Raw genomic sequence first — 19,290 nt, 5'->3', positions numbered from 1 at the left:
CACGGCCTATCATAGCTCCCTCAAAGCAAGCAGCTTTCCCTGGAATGGAGTCCCTGGGCTTCACAGCAGAGGTACCACTCTGTGGTGAGAACGGCATTCCAGACAAATGTGCTTCTAGTTCTAGATGGGAATGTTGTGGGTGAGCTTGTATCTGGGTTCTTACACTGGTGTGCTGGGTTGAACCACATGTGAGCCTCAAAAACCCTTTCTTTGTCTTTCAAGTTAGACCTGAGCACCCTGCTTTCTCCTTGGTGCTCTCCCGTGCCTGATTGGCCCTCTCAATCTTTATTCCAGGGGATAGGGAGAAAAGAAAATCCTCTCCCACTTACAGATTCATGGAAGTCCATTTGGTTGTCCTCAACCCCAGCCTCCTTCCATTGGAGGCCCTTCTTCCTATGGGGTGAGGGAGGAGAGGTCTTGAGCACCACTGAGAGTTGAGTGTAAGATCGATGATCACTACCATCATGATACTGGGATAGGGCAACCTACTTTCATTTTCAGCTCTCAGAGCTTTTCTCCTCCTGCTTACCAGTGGGGACTCCAGGGTCCAGCCCAGGTAAAATCTCAGGGTACCAAACCCACCCATTGACTTCTCAAGAGAACCCCATCATTGCTAAGTCTTCCTTCTCTGATTTAGTCAATGAATTATTAAAGAATAAGAACTGTAGAATAACAAATAAGAACTGTAGAATAACCTGCTCATATCAGCAGGGAATCAGGTTTATAATGTCACTCTGGGGGGCCAGACCAGGGATTTGAAAATAGTTTTTTACTATGGAATGATCCTGTTATGGATTAAAGCTCTATACTTCTTTTCCAGATCTGTACTTCAATATGAAGTACATCAGGGGTCTCCTCAATTTGGGGAAGATAAATGGATTTCCCTTCTGCCATTTGGTCTCCCTCTCCCCATCCTCTTATTTAGTATTACAAAAGTTAAAGAACTAATTTGGCTCAATACAACCCTCCGAGTGCCAGGGAAGAAAATCAAATATGAGCAAAGTTCAAACTCTATTGTAGGCAAGGCTCATTTATAAATAACTTGATTCTTGTTACCCATTCAATAATCATATATCTTTCCCATTGAGTATTGGCAGCATGTCAGATGGAGATCACTTATAAAGAGTTTCTGCATTTCCAAACCCATTCTGGATTCATGAGAATCTGGATTTGGGGAAGCCAGTTTGACTAAAGGAATTATAGGCTCACTCTTTTCTCCTTTTTAGGGCTTTGGTGGGAAGTGGTAGAGCAGATCATCATTGTCTATGCATTTATTCACTCAAGTAAATTCACTCATTGGCTAAGATTTTCCTCTGTGGTAGGCAACACCAGAGAAGTGAGAAAGAGAAATCCTGGATACATGATATGTCTCAATTTTTCAAAGGCCATTTACAGATGTCATTTTTCAAATGACATCTGTAGGGGCTGATTCCTGGCCTCCAAAGAGATTAAGTCCTAATCCCTGAAATCTTTGAAGGTACTGCCTATAGTAGTACATATATGGTGATGTGATTAAAGTAAACATCTTGAATTGGAGATATTATCCTGAATTATCCATTTGAGTTCTAAAATGCCATTATATATGTCCTCCTAAGAGGAAGGCAGAGCCTGACCAGCATGGCTCAGTGGTTGAGCATCAATCTATGAACCAGGAGATCACGGTTCGATTCCCGGTCAGGGCACATGCCTGGATTGCAGGCTCGATCCCCAGTATGGGGTGTGCAGGAGGCAGCCAATCAAAGATTCTCTCTCATCATTGATGTTTCTATCTCTCCCTCTCCCTCTTTGAATTCAATTAAATTTTTTTTAAAGGAAAGCCAATGAGAGTTTTGAACAGTCTGACTTGAGCAGGTCCTCCTGGCTGCTGTGTGGGGAAGGGGTTAGGAAGAGGGGAGGGTGGAGTGAAGAGAACATGAGGGAGCTATTTTGGGAGTCCAGGTAAGAGATGGTAGTAGCCTGGATTAGGGTGGAATCTGGGCTAAGGTGGAGGCTAGACATGGTGAAAGTGGGCAGATGTAAGATTATTTAGGCCACCGATGCTTGAATGGTCTTGGGTGGGGGTTGTGGAAGAGGGTGGTATCCTGGAAGACTCCCAGATTTGTAGGCCAGATGGATGGGAGTTGTCACCAGGATGATGAGCTGCTGAAGGAGCAGGTGATGATTAGCCTGCAAAGTGAAGATCCAGAGGAGAAACTGCTTTGGAGAGCAGCCACTATGCCCACAACTCCATCTGAGGCAAGCTGACTGATCCTGCCACCAGGGCCACAGCAAGTTGGACTGGGAGAACGCCTGAGCTGTGGCCATGATATGGTCTATATGAAAGCCTGTCTGTGAAGGGGGCTGTGCCAGAAAGAGTTGATGGGACCTCCTTCGGGGAATTTGAAAAAGAACCCAAGTGAGTGACAATATTTAGAACTGTGGACATAAGAAAGGTCATACAAAAAGGCAGAAAGTGGAAGTCATGAGTAAGCAAAAGTCATAAGAAGGAAGGTAGGAGAGAAGAGAGAAGCTGGGGCAGGAGAAGTGGCTGAAGGGCCATAGGGCACTTGAGAGGGACTGATGGGCCCCTGACTCTGAGTGTAGCCAGCTGGTTAAGAGCTGGGCTTGCAAGTTGAGCAGTGTAGTTTTGGTTTCCCAGCACTGATGCCGATAGCTGCATGGCCTCAAACAAGTCCCTAAACTTCTCTAAGGCTCAGTTCTGTTCCCTCAACTACAAAGTAGACACCATAATATTTATTTCTTGGGCCTTGTTGTGAGGATTAAAGAGATACACATGAGAATGGGAGAAGATATTTGCAACACATAAAACCACTGGAGAACTGGTATCCAGAATAAAAAGTTGGAGGGGGCGTGGAAAACTTTTACAAATCAATACGAAAAAGACAGCCAACTCCCCCCTCACAAGCAAAAGACTTGAACAAACATTTATCAAAAGAGGATATTAACATGGCCAAAAATATATAAAAATAAGATCAACCTCATCCTATATAATAAAAGCCTAGGTGGCATCACACCCTTGCGCAACATCATTACAAGATGGCTGCCATAAGATGGCCACCCTCACGTCATCACAAGATGGCCACTACAAGATGGCTGCCACAAGATTCCTATATAATAAAAGCCTAGGTGGCATCACATCCTCATGCAACATCATCACAAGATGGCCACCATCATGTCATCACAAGGGCAGTTGGGGGCAACCAGGCTGGCAGGGGAGGGCAGTTGGGAGTGTCCAGGCCAGCAGGGGAGGGCCGTTGGGGGTGACCAGGCCAGCAGGGCAGGGCAGTTTGGGGCCATCAGGCTAGCAGGGGATGGCAGTTGGGGGTGACCAGGCTGACAGGGGAGGGCAGTTGGGGGCCATCAGGTTGGCAGGGTAGGGCAGTTAGGGGCAATCAGGCTGGCAGGGGAGGGCAGTTGGGGGAGACCAGGCCTGCAGGGGAGGTCAGTTAGGGGTGACCAGGCCAGCAGGGGAGGTCAGTTAGGGGCAACCAGGCTGGCAGGGAGGGCAGTTGGGGGCCATCAGGCTGGCAGGGGAGGGCAGTTGGAGGCGACCAGGCCTACAAGGGAGGGCAGTTAGGGACAACCAGACCACAGGGGAGGTCAGTTAGGGGTGACCAGGCCAGCCGGCGAGGGCAGTTGGGGGCGATGAGGCTGGCAGGGGAGGGCAGTTGGGGACTATCGGGCTGACAGGGGAGGGCAGTTGGGGGCAATCGGGCCGGCAGGGGAGGGCATTTGGGGGCGATCAGGCCAGCCCGGGAGCAGTTAGGCATCAATCAGGCTGGCAGTGGATCAGTTAGGGGGCGATCAGGCTGGCAGGTAGAAGCGGTTAGGGGCAATCAGGCAGGCAGGTGAGCTGTTAGGAGCCAGCAGTCCCAGATTGTAAGAGGGATGTCTGACAGTCCCTGATTGTGAGAGGGATGTCTGACTGTCGGGCCTAAACTGGCAGTCGGAAATCCCCCAAGGGGTCCCAGGTTGGAGAGGGTGCAAGCCGGGCTGAGGGACACCCCACCCGTGTACGAATTTCATGCACCAGGCCTCTAGTTAATAAATAATAAGGGAAATACAGTGAGATTCCACATGCAACAACATAGATGAATTTTATAAACGTAATGCTGAGCAAAAGTAACAAGATAGGGATGGATGTGTGAAGTGTGAGTCAGTGTATTAAAACTTTAAAAGTTAAAAAACAGACATTAAAACTACAGTTTAAATACTATACACATATACATCAGATTGGCACAGTTTGAAAAAAATCTGATAATACTGGGTGTTAGTGAGGATGTGCTACAATAGGAAATCTATATGCTGGTGGGAATGTAGATTAATATAGCCTCCCATTTGTCTCAAGAGAGCCCACTTTCAGTTTCCCCCAGAGGCTGTGTTTTCCTGCTTTGGTATTATCCAGTAAAATTGAAAACATGCACATCCTACAACCCGGTGATTCTGTATCTAAGAAGAACATCTCATGTATACTGAAATATACAAGTATACCTATAATTCTATCATTCATGGCCTCATGCTAGAAAAAATGCCAATCTCCAATTGTAGAATGGATAAGTAGATTGTAATATAGTCACACAGTGGAGTACTGTGTGGCACTGAAAAATGAATGAACTATGCTATCGTGAACAACATGAATGAATCTTGGAAACACAATGTTAAACATAAATAACATAGCATATGATTTTATTTTAAAATTCAAAACTAGACAAAACTAAACTATAAGCCATATAATGGAGTTTTTATTGCATACCATATATTGTTGAGCAAATGATAAAAGTAAAGAAGTGATTATCACAAATCAGAACAGTGGTTGCTTCTGGGGAAGGGGCGGGTTCTGGGACTAGACAAGGATACCTGCATAAGGAGGATTTGGCAGTACTTGGAGGTATTCTATTTCCTGATCAAGGAGGTAGTTATACAAGTGTTTGCTTTGTGATTGTTCATTATGTTGTACATTTGTTTTGAACAGTTTAATCTAAGAGTATTTTATTCCACAATTAAAAAAAAAAGAAAGCTAACACTTGTAAAATGCTTGGCATAGTGCCTGGCCCATATTAAGAGCTCAACAGATGGCAATTTTATTTACTGTTATAACCCAGTTGTTAGAGCCACATTGTATCCTAAGCAACCTTCCAGCTTCTGGACCGAGCTTTATTCTCCAGGAGGTCTGGCTTTGAGGTAGAAATTCTGGACTCCTCTGTTTCCCAGAGTGGCCCCCTACTGTACCCCATTATTTAAGACAGTGCTTCTTAACTGATGTTTGGTGGTTTACTGCACTGCCTCAAACTGGAATATACATACAAGCATATCTATAACGTTATTGTTCATGGTCTCATGCTAGAAAAAATGCCAATCTCCATCAATTCAGTAAGTAATGCACAGTGAGTCCAGCCTGCTGCAGGACCGGGTTAGGGCTCAAAGGTGGAACCTGATGGCAAGCTGGTGCCAAAGAAATGAGAACATGTGAAAACTTGGCCTTCTGAGAGTCTGTTGGGGAGGTAAAGTCAGACCCAAACAATAGTGATGTAGAAGGCGACCAGGTGAATCCCAGTATATATGGGGATGCCATTAAAAGCCTTCAATTATGTAGCCCCCAAATCTAGCATTCCACAGAAAGGATGACAGTCACTGACCAAAGTAATCTGAGAATGTCTCTCTTCCTTGCAAGCCATAGTTATTGTGAGGGTTGTTGTGTACAATAGCTAATTATAGTAATAGCTAATAATTATGGGATGCTAATCATAACCAGGCAGTGTACTAATATTTGTCCTCATTTCCACCCTGTGAGGTAGGTGCTGTTATCTCTGTTTCAGTGGATACCGATGAGGCATGGAGGGAGTCAGTAACTTGCTGAATGTTTCACAGCTGGTAAGGACTAGACCCGGGAATAGGGATTATTTTTATTTTCTGGTTCTAGAGGGAGAGTGTTGTCCAGTGTCAGGGAGTTAGATGGAGGCAGGTTTTGCTAAGGGTGAGCAAACACATCCTAATGGTGGAATGGGGAGTTTTTAAGAACAGCAGATTCTCTCTCTAAGCAGGGGCAGCTGGACAATTTATTAAATGTGCTTTAGAAGAGAGTCCCGCATTGAGTTGCAGGTTGGACTAACTTCCGTTCAAGGTCCTTTCAAAGAATCCCAAATGTAAGTTTGCATTTTAGTAGGGTTTCCAATAGGACGCTGGACTGTATGCTTATTTTCTTGTTAAATACGAACTTCCAGACTTTAGTGCATACCCTGATGTATAAACTATTTGAGTACACTTTCATGTTGATGGCCATGAACTTCCTCAGAAGTAAAATGATTTTCCCTATGGCGTTGTTTTCTTTTAGTCTTTCAGCTGGCAATAGCTGCAAAGAGCCTTTCTGACTGGCATGAAGTATCTTTCTAAGCTTTAGAAGAAAAATAATTTGCATAAAACATTCTTCCACATTTATTTCTTTAATTTCAGACCAGAGGTGCTGAGCTCTTCATATGGACTTTCCTGCCACACCTCCCACGAATGGCATGTGTAGTGTGAAGACTACATGTGCGGCATTAACAATGGTGTTTGATAGCATTTGGGCTGTTTAGAATCTGCCCTTTAGACTGAAATGATATGTCTGGCTTTGTTTCCAGGGTTACAGAAACTTCCTTGGTCTATTTCCAGGCCTGTGCCCAGTGGAAATGCTACCACCCTGCAGGATAATGGAGGTGTTGATCCTGAAAAGGAATATTCCTGTCAAAAAAGGACTCCTTGTGGTTAACTGGGCCCAAATTCATAATCAGAGTTTAGCAGCTGTTGTTTACAGGGGGCCTCTCTCTCTCCCTCTCTCTCTCTCTCTCACACACACACAAATACACACACACACACACACACACACACTCAAGCTGCCAAGTCTCCTGCACTATGTTCCTGCTGTCTGAACCCACCTTATACTAGTAAAGGAGTTCCTGGAATGTATATTTTGACCAATGGGCTGAGACCTGCTCCATCCTATCGGAGCTACTCAGCTATATCCTTATTTGCATTTTTACCGACCAATCAGAGTGGCTCCATAAAATTCCAACCAACCAGGACAGTGTTTTGGGGCCTATCAAAGTGTGCAAATTTGGGTTCTTCATTTGTATAAAAACGGACCAATCGGGGACCAGGATGAGCACTTGCTCTATATAAGTGGAACCTCTGCATTGTTTGAAGGGAGGCTACTTTCAGTTTCCTCCTGAGGCTGTCTTTCCCCACTTTGCAAACTGTTCACCTGAATGAAGTCTCCTTTTCCACACTCCAGACTGGGGACTCCTGTTGATATTGGTTTGGCAGCAGCTAATTTTTGTTGACAGAGGCATACGGTGGCATTTGGTTGAGCCTTTGCTATTACCTGACAAAACTGACTTGGTTGTGGTTGAGTGTTTGGCCTGAGGGTGTAAAATAGACCCCGATTTTCTCCATGGGCAAATGTTAAGAGCTGAGTTGCATATAGTTGCGTTTAAGGTCTTAGAATAATAACTGTTTTAACTAAATGTGTTTAAGCTGAGGGTTGTCACATGTACAACTTGGATGTGGGACCCCTGCAAGCCTGGGTTATAGTCCTAGCTGTGGTCTTAATAGTTATATGACCTTGGGCAACTTATTTAAACCTCTGGGCCTTAATTTCTTCATTTGTAAAATGGGATAATTTCTGCCATTCAGTACTATTACAGGGATGAATGATAATTTACATAAAATACCTGGCCCATAGTAGGGATTCGATACATGTTAAGTGACTTTAAGAAATCTTTCGAGTCTTATTCATGTGTTTAATGATTCCACGGTAAGGAAAGCCCAGAGGCACTTATAACACACTTCTGCTTATACTGCTTTCCTTGGGAATGAAATACTGTGCACTAGTGTATGACGTCCTTAAGAGTATTAGTATGTATATATCCACTAGGATGCTTTTGCATGTAGCAAAACCCCCAACTCAAAGTAGCATAAAAAATAAAATGAATTTATTGATTCATGTAACTGAGAAGTCCCATGATAAAGTTCGCTTGGCCCAGCAGCTCCAAGATGGATGGAAGGGTCTGGTTTCTTCTCTCCTTCCCTTGTTATCAGCTTTACTCCAAGTCTGCCTTCCTGTAGTTGCAAGATGGTTGTCAGCAGAAGTCTGGGTCCATCTGTTAGAATTGAATTTACTCAGTGTGATGGAAAACCCATTATAATAGCGGCTATAAGATAATAGAAGCATTCTTCTCCCCTATGTAGGAGAAATGCAGAGATAGGCAGTCTAGGCTCCATCATGTCCTGGGCCCAGATTCTAACTTGATGCTGCACATATGAGGGCACTACTCCCTTTCTCAAGGTCACCTCTAGGTCCAAATGACTGCGGGAGCTCCAACCATTACATCTGCATTCTAGGCCAGAGGAAGGAAGATGAGGTGACGCTTTGTAAGTACCTCACAACGCTGTTGCTTTCATCGCATTGGCTTGAACTTAGTCGTGTAGGGTGGGAAAGAGAGACTGGGAAATAGAATCTTTTGTTGGGCTCAAATCCGCCCAGTTGGGAATTGAATCATGCCTATTCCCAAGAAGAAAGGGACAATGAATATTTGAAGGCAAGCAGCAGTTGTTGCCGTTCAGGGCCACATGCTTCTTTATTCAGGCCCAAGGGACACAGAATGTCTTTTTTTTTTTTTTTTTTTTTTTGGAGCTTCCATGGAAGGGAACAAATATATTCGTATTGGAAAACCCCAGAAAACACACCTCATGTCCCATTGGCTCAAATTGGGTCTTCTGTCCATCCTTTCATCATTCACTGGTGTGTGTGTGTGTGTGTGTGATGGTCAGTGCTGATTGGCTGGAGCACATGAGATGATCCCTCTCCGTGGATCATGGGTGGGGCTAGTTCCCCAGCCACATCCCTGGGACACTCAAGGACCCATTAGGGAAAGGGAAGAGACCTTAGTACAAAGTTTTCCTCCACTCTGCAATTCCCTGCAGTCTTCCTTTCATGATGCTAAACAATTCTAGGACTTTTAACCTCTTGTATTTTAGGTCTCTTATTTATCTTTATGGATCTTTTCTGAATCCTCTCCAATCTTTCCTGATTCGTGCTGGGCACAATACTAAACAGGCAAATCTGTAAATCTCTCTAAGCTTCAATTCACCCATTTATAAATGATGAGGATCATGGTATCTACCTTTCTCCAAAGATCAATTGAGATGATACACATATGCCTCGCACACAATGAGCATTTAATAAAGGTGAAATAATAACCATGCTTCCTGATTCTCGGGCCCGGTTCTCCTATTTGCGTTTCTCTCTCTCATGCTCGTTTCTTTACCTGAAGCATTAGGAACCTTTCTGCTGTGCTCCAGCTTCTGTTTCTGTAGTTTGCTTCTTTTTCATTCGAAATTCTTTTCAATAAATGTCCCCGTGTCTATTTCTGACTTCTTCTCTAATTTACCAAGGCAGTTTTCTGTGCCCAAAGGAATGAAAATAAGGAAAAGTGATTCAGGTGGGCAGAGAGGAGAAAAGAAGCTGTGAGGAGCGGGTGGAGGGAAGGCTGGTATGGTCCCATGTCGTGGTCCCGCCCTCTATCCCCCACTGCTTCAGCCTCACCCCTTCCTAACCAGCCCAACCAGAGGCTGACTTCTTACTAGGTGGCTGAGTTACTTAGAAAAGGAAGAAGATGGTGCTCGATTTGTTCATGTGAGTTTATATAAGAAACACATCCTCAGTCATTAGGTCTTGAATTGGTCTACATACTGCTTAGAGTGGAGCATATGAGTTTATTCAGTTTAGAAATTCAAAGGATGGGCTCTCTCTCTTGAACTGAGAAAGCCTCCTCCAGCTGCATCTCAGATGATTTGTCCTCACCCTATTACCTCCTTCCAGCCTTCTCTCCTTGCTGCAAGGCCAATGGAGCTGGGAGGATTTGCACCCATTTTCCGAAGCAAAGAGGTGCTAGTGAAATCCTGCCCTTGCATGTAGTGGAGGACACCAGCATTCCCGGAGCGCTGCTTGTAGTTCAGTCTTAATTATCAGGGAGGGGTAATAGCTCACATCAATGGCCAGTCACTCTAAGCACTTTGCAGGCACAGTGATAGTAATTGCTAACAGTTAATAGGATGTTTACTATGTGCAAAGTGGAGTTTAAATTGTTTTCTATAAATTAATTTATGCTATTCCCTAGTACGTCTCTGAAGTAGTAACTACCAGCATCCTCATTTTACAGATGGGACCTGGGCTCAAAAAGTTTAGACAGCTTGCTCAGGGTCATTCAGCTAGTGTCAAAGCCTGGATTAAAACTAAGATTGTTTGGCTATGTGTTCATAGCTAGTACCTCCCCACGAGAAGGTTTTAATATTATTATCATACTCATTTTACAGATAAGGAAACTGAGGCACAGAGAGAGGAAGTAATCCTGGATTCAAATGTGGACATGAGACTTCAAAGCCTGGGTCTTACCTGGTATGTCATACTACCTCCTCCGGGGACATGTAAGAGCATCTTCCGACCCAACACTTCATGCAGGAGGAGCCCGAGGACCACATGTGACTATGGAACTCCTGTGGGAGCAACTAGTGGCGTGGCACAGGATGCAAACCCAGCAGTCCGGGTAGTGCTTCTGGGGCCTGGAGGGGAGTGAGGAAGGCAGGCCCTGTGATTGTCAAATCACGTCTCTGGCACCAGGAACAGAATTCACTTGTGCTTTTACTACTTTCTAATCTCTTCTTTTCACCCCCGGGGCTGTTGGTCAGGGTGTCCTGGGACCCGCAGTGGCCTCTGAAGCATCAGATACTGCACTCATAGTTCCACCAGTTACATAAGGGAACTGGCAAGGGAAGGCATCATTTAAGATGTGATGATTGATTTATACCATGACTTGTTTCATAAGGGATTTATGACAGTATAAAGAAATGCCTCCCATTCTGGGAGAGAGCATCAGTTAGGCTCTCTTAGGCTCCTAGAAATCCCAGGGAGCTAGACAGATCCCATCATCTTCCTGCACCTGCATTTCTTTACCTTAATTTTTTTAAATCCTCACCCGATGATATTTTTCCATTGATTTCTTAGAGAGAGTGGAAGAGAAAGGGAAAGACAGAGAGAAATGTTGATGTGAGAGAAACACATTGATTGGTTGCCTCCTGCACACGCTCTGACCAGGACCCGGGCCAGGGAGGATCGATCCTGCAACCAAGGTATGTGCCCTTGACTGGAATGAACCCGGGACTCTTCAGCCCGTGGGCCGATGTTCTATTCACTGAGCCAAACCAGCTCGGGCCATTTCTTTACCTTTAAATTGGAAATGATGTCTTCCTGGGCAGGTACTAATGACAGTTCCTGTGAAGGTCCCAGCACAAGCCTGGCACCAATAGATGGTCGGTGGATGATGATGATGATGGTGAATGTTACAAGGCAGACAACAATGAACCCTAAGAAAAACAAGGGCAGGGTCATACAATGGAGCCAGATTTGAGGCCTGTACAAAATCGCCCACCACAAAGTCATCCTGGCTCTCGGGGCCAGTGTGAAGACAGGAACCTGATCAGTGAATCATCCACAATGATCACCAGGAACGCAGTGCTCAGGAGAGGCAACCTTCCAGGCCAAGGTGGAAAGAAGGATCTCGCTAGAATCCTTCTGAGGAGGACACTGCAGTGCTATACACAGTGTCCTCAGCAACTACTTTAGTGTAAACCCGGTGACAAGTGCTACTGTCTGTCCCTAATGGAGGCTAGGCCACAGCATAATCCATCAGAAAGCATTGCGCTGAGAGGCATGACGATCCAGGCACAGTTCTCTCCACTGTTTTGACTTAATTGGGGGCATGAGAGCTGATGGTTATGAGCATAATAGGGACCCTCAATAGCTCTGGGCCCTCTGCATGTATTACCTCATTTAAATCTTATAACAACGACTTGAGATTGGTAATATGACCATTCCCATTTTGCAGATTAGTAAACCAAGGCCCAGAAAATAGGCCCAGGGCCACTGAGCTCATGATCCCTGGACAGGCTTCCCACCCAGGCAGGCAGGCTCCAGAGCTGGGACCACTCATCTCCCCCCACCATCATTCTGGGAGACTCGTTGGACCAGCATCCTTGTGGTCGTCCCTGGCAGCTGAGCCTTTCATGAGACTTCGGCATCAGTGAGTTCAAAAAGATGTGTATGTAAATGCTGGCGGGCAGCTGCTGTTTGGGGCTGGTTAGTGTGGAGCCGTGTGCTTTCCCTGTCAGCCGAGAGGGCACAGGACTGACACACTCTTGCTCATGAGCTGGAACCAAATGACCTCAGCTCAGAAAAAGGGAGGTCAAACAGGGGAGCAGTGCCGCACCCACCTTAGAAAGGAATCTGCAATCTACTCTAATGCACAGACAAGTGGATGGTTGAGGACTCAATGTTTTCTGTGTATTATGGCTGCAATAATTTTAGTATGAAAACGTGTCTAGGCAGTTAAGGTCCTGTTTCGGATGTTTTGACAAATGAATATATGGTACCATAGGCTACTCAGTGCACACTCCTTCTATTGTGATTTTTGCCTAAGGTATTGGACCTCTAAGCTATTTGGCAGAAAGCCTTCCCAAAGCTCCTCCACCCGGTAGCCACCATCGCAATGCAATGTTCTAGAAAGGCCAAATATAGTGCTGTGCTGTTTCTGTGTGGTAGACGTGGTTGTAATTGTAACGGAAGCAGGACTCTAAGTGGTGCAGACTTTGGGCTCCTCCTCTTCCTGTATATCCATAGTAATTGACAGAGTGCCGTGTCCCCTTCTGTGAGAGCTGGGCCCCCCTCAGGGTTTCCCGAGACTGTCTGAGGGTTGGTGGTTTCCTGTTCAGCCCCCCATCCAGGCTTGTCAGGTCCCAGTGGTGACTGCTCCTACCCCACCTGCATCACCCCCTGCTGTACAGGGCCCACTTGTCCTCAAAATGTGGTCAAGTTGGAGGAATTAGAATACAACATAGCACAGGCAAATGTCCTGTCCCTTATGAGGATCGTGGGCCATGTTCCCTTAAGGCTCTGTCGTGCCGTTATCTTCTTAGGTTTGCTCTTCCCCAGGAGCTGCTATTTGCCCAGCTAACTGCCTCCTCCAATCCCCAAATTCCAGTTACTTCCTTACAAAGCAGAATTTAGCTCATGCTTCATTTCCCCCTTTACTTCCCAGGCCACAGCCAGAGCTTGCTTATCTCACCAATGAAGTCTCAACCAGGCTCACATGGTATGTTTCTTCACTGTAAGGGAATTTATGTCCTAACTAGAGGCCCGGTGCATGAAATTCGTGCACAGAGGGGGGAATTCCCTCAACTCAGCCTGCACCCTCTCCAATTGGGGACCCTTTGCAGGATGTCCAACCATTTTAGGCCTGATCCCAGGGATCGGGCCTAAACCGGCAGTCAGACATTCCTTTCACAATCTGGGACCACTGGCTCCTAACTGCTCACCTGCCTGCCAGCCTGATCACCCCTAACTGCCCTCTCCTGCAGGCCTGATGTCACCCTCAACTGCCCTCCTCTGCTGGCCAATTTGGTTCTGATTGGTCGGTTCCTGTGCCAGCGTCAAAAGCTTCACCTCCTAGACAGCCATTGGCTCCCCACAGCACCCAGATTTGGTTCTCATTGTTCAGTTCCTATGCCAGTCAGTGTCAAAAGCTCTGCCTCCTAGACAGCCATTGGTGCCCCACAGCACCTACCTTTGGTTCTGATTGGTCGGTTCCTATGCCAGTCAGCGTCAAAAGCTCCGCCTCCTAGACAGCCATTGGCTCCCCATAGCACCCACCTTTGGTTGTGATTGGTCAGCTCCTATGCCAGTCAGCATCAAAAGCTCCACCTCCTAGGCAGCTGTTGGCTCCCCACAGCACCCACCTTTGTTTCTCATTGGTCAGTTCCTATGCCAGTCAGAGTCAGAAGCTCTGCCTCCTAGGCAGCCATTGGCTCCCCACAGCACCCACCTTTGGTTCTGATTGGTTGGTTCCTATGCCAGTCAGCATCTCCAGGCCTATCTCTGGGCCTGATTAAAGAAGCGGGGCTTAACAGCAGCCCCCGTGGAAGCCGGGAGAGAAACAAAAGCCTGGCTGCTGGTAAAGATCAGAAAGAAAGAGGGAGCGAAAGAGAGAGGTCAACAGCTTCCACTGAGGCTGCAGGTCAGACCCTGACTCACTTTCTGGGTCTCAGCCACCTGAGCAGTCAGTGTTGGGTCGCCAGGCTGCAGCTGGGCAACCCAACGCTGACTTCCGGATGGTCTGCATTTGGTGGCAGGCTCGGCCCCTTCCCAAGCCCCAGGCTTTAGGCTTGGGAAGCGCGCCCCCCCCCTGCCCCGCCCCACCCCTCCGATCGCAGGCTTGGCCCCTCTGATGGCCGGCTGGGAGTGACCTGGGTGCTGAGGAGGTTCCCGGGACCCAGGTATGTATGCAAATTAACCGCCATCTTTGTTGGGTTAATTTGCATACTCACTCTGATTGGCTGTGGGTGTAGCGGAGGTACAGTCAATTTACATGTTTCTTTATTATTAGTTAAGATATGTGAAAGTGGCCACAGTCATAGTTTTAAAAAGCATTTCCTCCCTGCTACATCATATGTACCAGAGCTTACAAAATAGTTGGGAATTAAATCTTTATAATGTAAGGACAAAATAATGATACTAGTGGCCCGGTGCAAGAAATTTGTGCACATGAAAAGGGGATTAATTAGAGGAAATAATTTAATGTTGCTGTTTGCCCTTTCTCTATAATAGAAGTGTCAGAGATGAAAGAAAATTAGTAAAATGTATATGAAAATCTTCCTCCTGTCAGAGTCTGGGGCGCACTAAGGGACCCAGAGTCAAGTCCCTGCCCACCCACATGCGCCTCAAAATCTCATGAGACCCAGACCCAGCTGGCCCCCGCCCCCATTGGGCTAGATCCAGACCTGACCAGTCCCACCCTTGTCAAGCCCTGCCAGGCAGGGGATGTAGCCTCAGGTCCCCTGGCCTGGTGCCAGGATGGGGGGCGTGGCCTGAGGTCCCCCAGACCGGGGCGGGGGGCGTGCCTTGAAGTCCCTGGTCAAGCCCAGCCAGGTGGGGGACATGGCCTGAGGCCCCCTGTCAAGCCCAACCAGGCAGAGGGGTACAGCTCAGGTCCCCCTGGCCCAGTGCTGGGGTTGGGGGTGTGGCCTGAGGTCCCCCTGGCCTGGTGCTGGGGTGGGGGGCGCGACCTGAGTTCCCCTAACCCAGCACTGGGGGTGCACCTTGAAGTCCCCTGTCAAGCCCCGCTGGGTGGGGGGCACAGCCTGAAGTCCCCTGTCAAGCCCAGCCAGGCAGGGGGGCGCAGCCTCAGGTCCCCTGGCCCGGTGCTGGGGCAGGGGGTGCAGTCTGAGGTTCTCCAGCCTGGTGCCGGGTTGGGGGGTGTGGCCTGAAGTCCCCTGTCAAGCCCCACCTGGTGGGGGGCACGGCCTGAGGTCCCCTAGCCCAGCACCAGGATGGGAAGCGCACCTTGAGGTCCCTCGTCAAGCCCTGCTGGGCGGGGGGCATGGCCTCAGGTTCCCTGGCCTGGTGCCAGGGTGGGGGGCGTGGCCTGAGGTCCCCTGTTAAGCCCCACAGGGTAGGAGAGAGCATAGCCTCAGGTCCCTGCTGATTGCTCATTAAGGCTCCTTATGGGAACTTGGCTTCAGCTGTGGGTGCAGCCATCTTTGTGATGGAGTGATGGTCAATTAGCATATTCCTTCTTTATTAGATAGGATAATAAAAACGACCGGAAATGAGCTGTGAAGCCATGAAAAGACCTGGAGAAAACTAAAATGTGTATTACTCAATGAAAGAAGCCAGTCTGAAAAGGCTACATACTCTATGATTCCAGCTCTGACATCTTGGAAAAGACAAACTATGGAGATCAGGGGTTGGGGGCAGGGAGGAATAGGAAGAGCACAGAGGATTTTCCAGTCAGTGAAATGACTCTGTATGATACTATAATGATGGATACATGTCACTATACATTTGTCCAAACTCATAGAATGAACACTAACAAGAGTGAATGTAAGGAATGTAAACTGTGGGTTTTGAGTACTAATGACATGTCCATGTGGATTCATCTGTTGTAACAAGTGTGCCACTCTGGTGGGCAATATTGAGAAAGGGGGAGGGGCTGTGTGTGTGAGGGCAGCAGAGGACTATGGGAAATCTCTACTGTCTGCTCAATTTTGCTGTAAACCTAAAACTGCTCTATAAAATAAAGTCTATTAAAAAAAAACAACTCCAAATAGGAGATTTAGTAAGTAATGGTGGTCCTCCAAATAAGGGAGAAGACAAGAAGATGGCTATTGGCTGGGGTGGCCCCCCTAGGCTTTCAGGGGAGAAAGTAGACATTGGATTGAGGTTGAGGGATGATGGGATTTGATGTGTGGGGAGTTAGGAGATGGTGTCACGGGGAGAAGGAGTAGCCTGAGCAAAGGCACAGAGGTGGCATGGCATGGGACGCACAGGACTGTGGGGTGAGCAGGGGTCCGGCCAGCAGGAAGAGCAGGTTTCCTCAGCAGGGGAGAAGGAGAAGCAGAGAGCTGCTGTGGAGCCCGTGACCGTGGTTTTCTGGTAGCATTTCTGAAGCGAACGCCTTGATTGTGGTTTCCTGATAAGAGATACTCAACATTGTAAACTGCTAGGGAGCAGCTCTGTAATTCAGTGTGTTTTCTTACAACATGTGTTTGTTTATTACAGAGAGCTGTGATAACTCGAGGGTGTCATGTCAACCTTGTCTCATGTACCAGCTGAACTCAGTGACACTAGCATCCTGACAGATGGGATGTTATTACTGAACCACCGGGGAGGCTGCCCGGGGCTGACTGTGATTCGTGTGCAGTGTGGGCCCACTTGACCCGAGTGAAGGCAGCAAAAACACCTCGCGTTGGAACCCCATGCCTGTGTCAGTTACTCCAGTGGTTCTCAAACTTCAGCCTGTGTCTGAGTCACTGGGGGGGGGGGGGGGGACGGCGGGGGGGGGGCGGCGGTGTTAAAACATAGAATGCCATGCCCCACCCCCAGAGTTTCTGATTCAGTAGGTCTGGGGCATGGCCAGAGAATCTGCATTTCTAGCAAGTCCCTAGGTGATGCTGATGCTACTGATTGGGAGATCACACTTGGACAACACAAGTCTACTCCTGGCCCTGTTGTTAACATAAAACTTACCCTCTCCTGTTCTGCTTCTGTGAAGGTGTGGCCTAAGGCACTTCAGTTTCAGAATGGAACCCAAATGTCCATTAACAAATGAATGGATAAGTAAAATGTGATATAAATACATACATTCATCTGTCATATATATATATAGGGTGGAATATTATTTAGCCATAAAAAGGAATGAAATGCTGATACCTGTTACAACATGAATGAATCTTGAAAACATTATGCTAAATGAAAGAAGTCAGTTACATAAAGCCACATGTTGCATGATTTCATTTATGAAATGTCTGGAATAGGCCAGTCCATAGTGACAGGAAGCAGATTGGTGGTCGCCAGAAGCTGGGGTAGGAAGGAATGAGGAGTGACTGCTTATTGGGTTTCTGTTTGCAATGATGAACTTCTAAACCCAGTGGTGATAGCTGCACAACATTGTGAACCTACTTATTGGGTACCACTGAATTATACACTTTGAAATGATTAAAATGGTCAATATTATGTACATCTACCACAATAATAAATTAAAAGAGTGACTGGAGTGCTGTTCTAACTCACATTGTGGGAGCCAGTTGGAAAGTTTACAGGATTAAGACTGGAAATGCAAAGGGCCTTACACTAGTGGTTCTTAGCCGTATTGAATGAAAAATAAATCACCTGGGGAGTTTTTGTATGATACCCTTATCTTAGCCACACGGGAGGACAATTAAATTGAAATCTCTGGAGGTGAGGCGTAGGCATCAGACATTTTAAAATTCAGTCCCAGATGATTCTAATGTACAACTAAGATTGAGAGCACTGGCCTAAAATCTTGAGGGTCAAATGGACTCAGACCTATGTGCAAACTGACTTGGACTTCATCGTAGACAATGAACCTTTCATCTTCTCCCAAATTTGCTTGAATGTAGAGAGCAGAATGAAGAGACTTTGGAATCAGTTTGAATATCATCTCCACTACCAACTAGCTGTGTGACTGTGAGCAAACCACAACCTCTCTGAGCATTGTTTTTGCCAACAGAGAGAAGGAGTCTGTGTTCTCCTCTGGAAAGAACACTATTTCATAGCAGTTTTGTAGGAAACAGGCCAGTTTTCTAGTTCTAACAGTGCTGTTTTGTGATCATGCATCTCTGCCTGACCTTCTAGACTGAGAGGGAGACACAGTGCCATATCCTATATAATAAAAGGCTAATATGCAAATTGTCCCCTTGACCTGGAGTTCGACCAGGGGGCGGGCCGGCTGGCCAACTGCCCACGGCCCCTCCCCCCAGTCAGACCCCACCCGTGCATGAATTCGTGCACTGCGCCTCTAGTTTATGTGAAAACCCTAACCCTGTAATATCTTGTATCATGAATTCAGTTTTATCCCCGCACCTGAGAGAAGGGGCATGTGTAGGTTGGGAATGAGTGATCATGCCTCCTGAATCCGTAATCTGAAGGTGGAGGAGATTGTGAGCCTGGTAGAAATCTTTTTGACCTCATGCTCAGACTTTCTTTTGTGTACCAAGCTTTATAACAATGTCAATATACTTAAAGATAAAAACAGATAAAATTTACACACAAATTCCTGACAGTAAATAAAATCATTTGGATATTTTCATGTTTTTTATTTGTAGGTAAAATAGATAATATATTTTTATTCAACCACAATTATGACATAGATACAATTTTATATTCTGCTTGTTTTCACTTAGTACTTTGTCATGTTTTTATAGTTCTTCATTATTGACATTTTAATGGCTTCATAATGTTTCAATGAGTTGCCTTATAATTTACTTTAATATTCCTTTGTTGTTAAGCTTTTTGGTTGCTTCCAAGTTTTCAATATTAGAGACTGTTCTCAATGAAAATATTTCTTCATATAACTTTGAATTTCCTTTGGCTTATTTTCTTAAAATTCCCATAACTTACTGGATCAGGGGTCTAAACATTTTAAGGGTCTTGAATGTACTATTGCTTTGCTACCGGCAGGATGTGGGTATTATTGTTTTCAATAACATTCCAGCATTGAATGTCATCATTTGAAAAGGTTTACAAATTATACAGCTACTAGAGGCCTGGTGCATGAGTTCATGCACCAGGCCTGGCCTGTGGGATCTGGCCGAAACCAGCTCTCCAACATCCCCCAAGGGGTCCTGGATTGCCAGAGGGCACAGGCCAGGCCGAGGGACTCCACCAGTGCATGATCGGGGCCG

At 46.4% G+C, this 19,290-nt stretch overlaps 1 long non-coding RNA gene across 2 annotated transcripts in view; it reads left to right on the top strand.

The window, feature by feature from the left end:
- Positions 1–19,290, top strand: part of LOC308247179 — a 55,447-nt gene that overhangs the window by 10,546 nt on the left and 25,611 nt on the right. For both annotated transcript variants that reach the window (XR_013960468.1, XR_013960469.1), the window contains exon 2: positions 10,351–10,432. This is a non-coding gene — a long non-coding RNA (uncharacterized lncRNA). The remainder of the gene's footprint in view (positions 1–10,350; positions 10,433–19,290) is intronic.

The sequence above is a fragment of the Plecotus auritus genome (assembly GCF_963455305.1).
Source record: "Plecotus auritus genome assembly, chromosome: 4".
Taxonomy (NCBI): domain Eukaryota; kingdom Metazoa; phylum Chordata; class Mammalia; order Chiroptera; family Vespertilionidae; genus Plecotus; species Plecotus auritus.
Note: the sequence above shows the minus strand (reverse complement) of the source record. Positions and strands in the feature narration are given on the sequence as shown.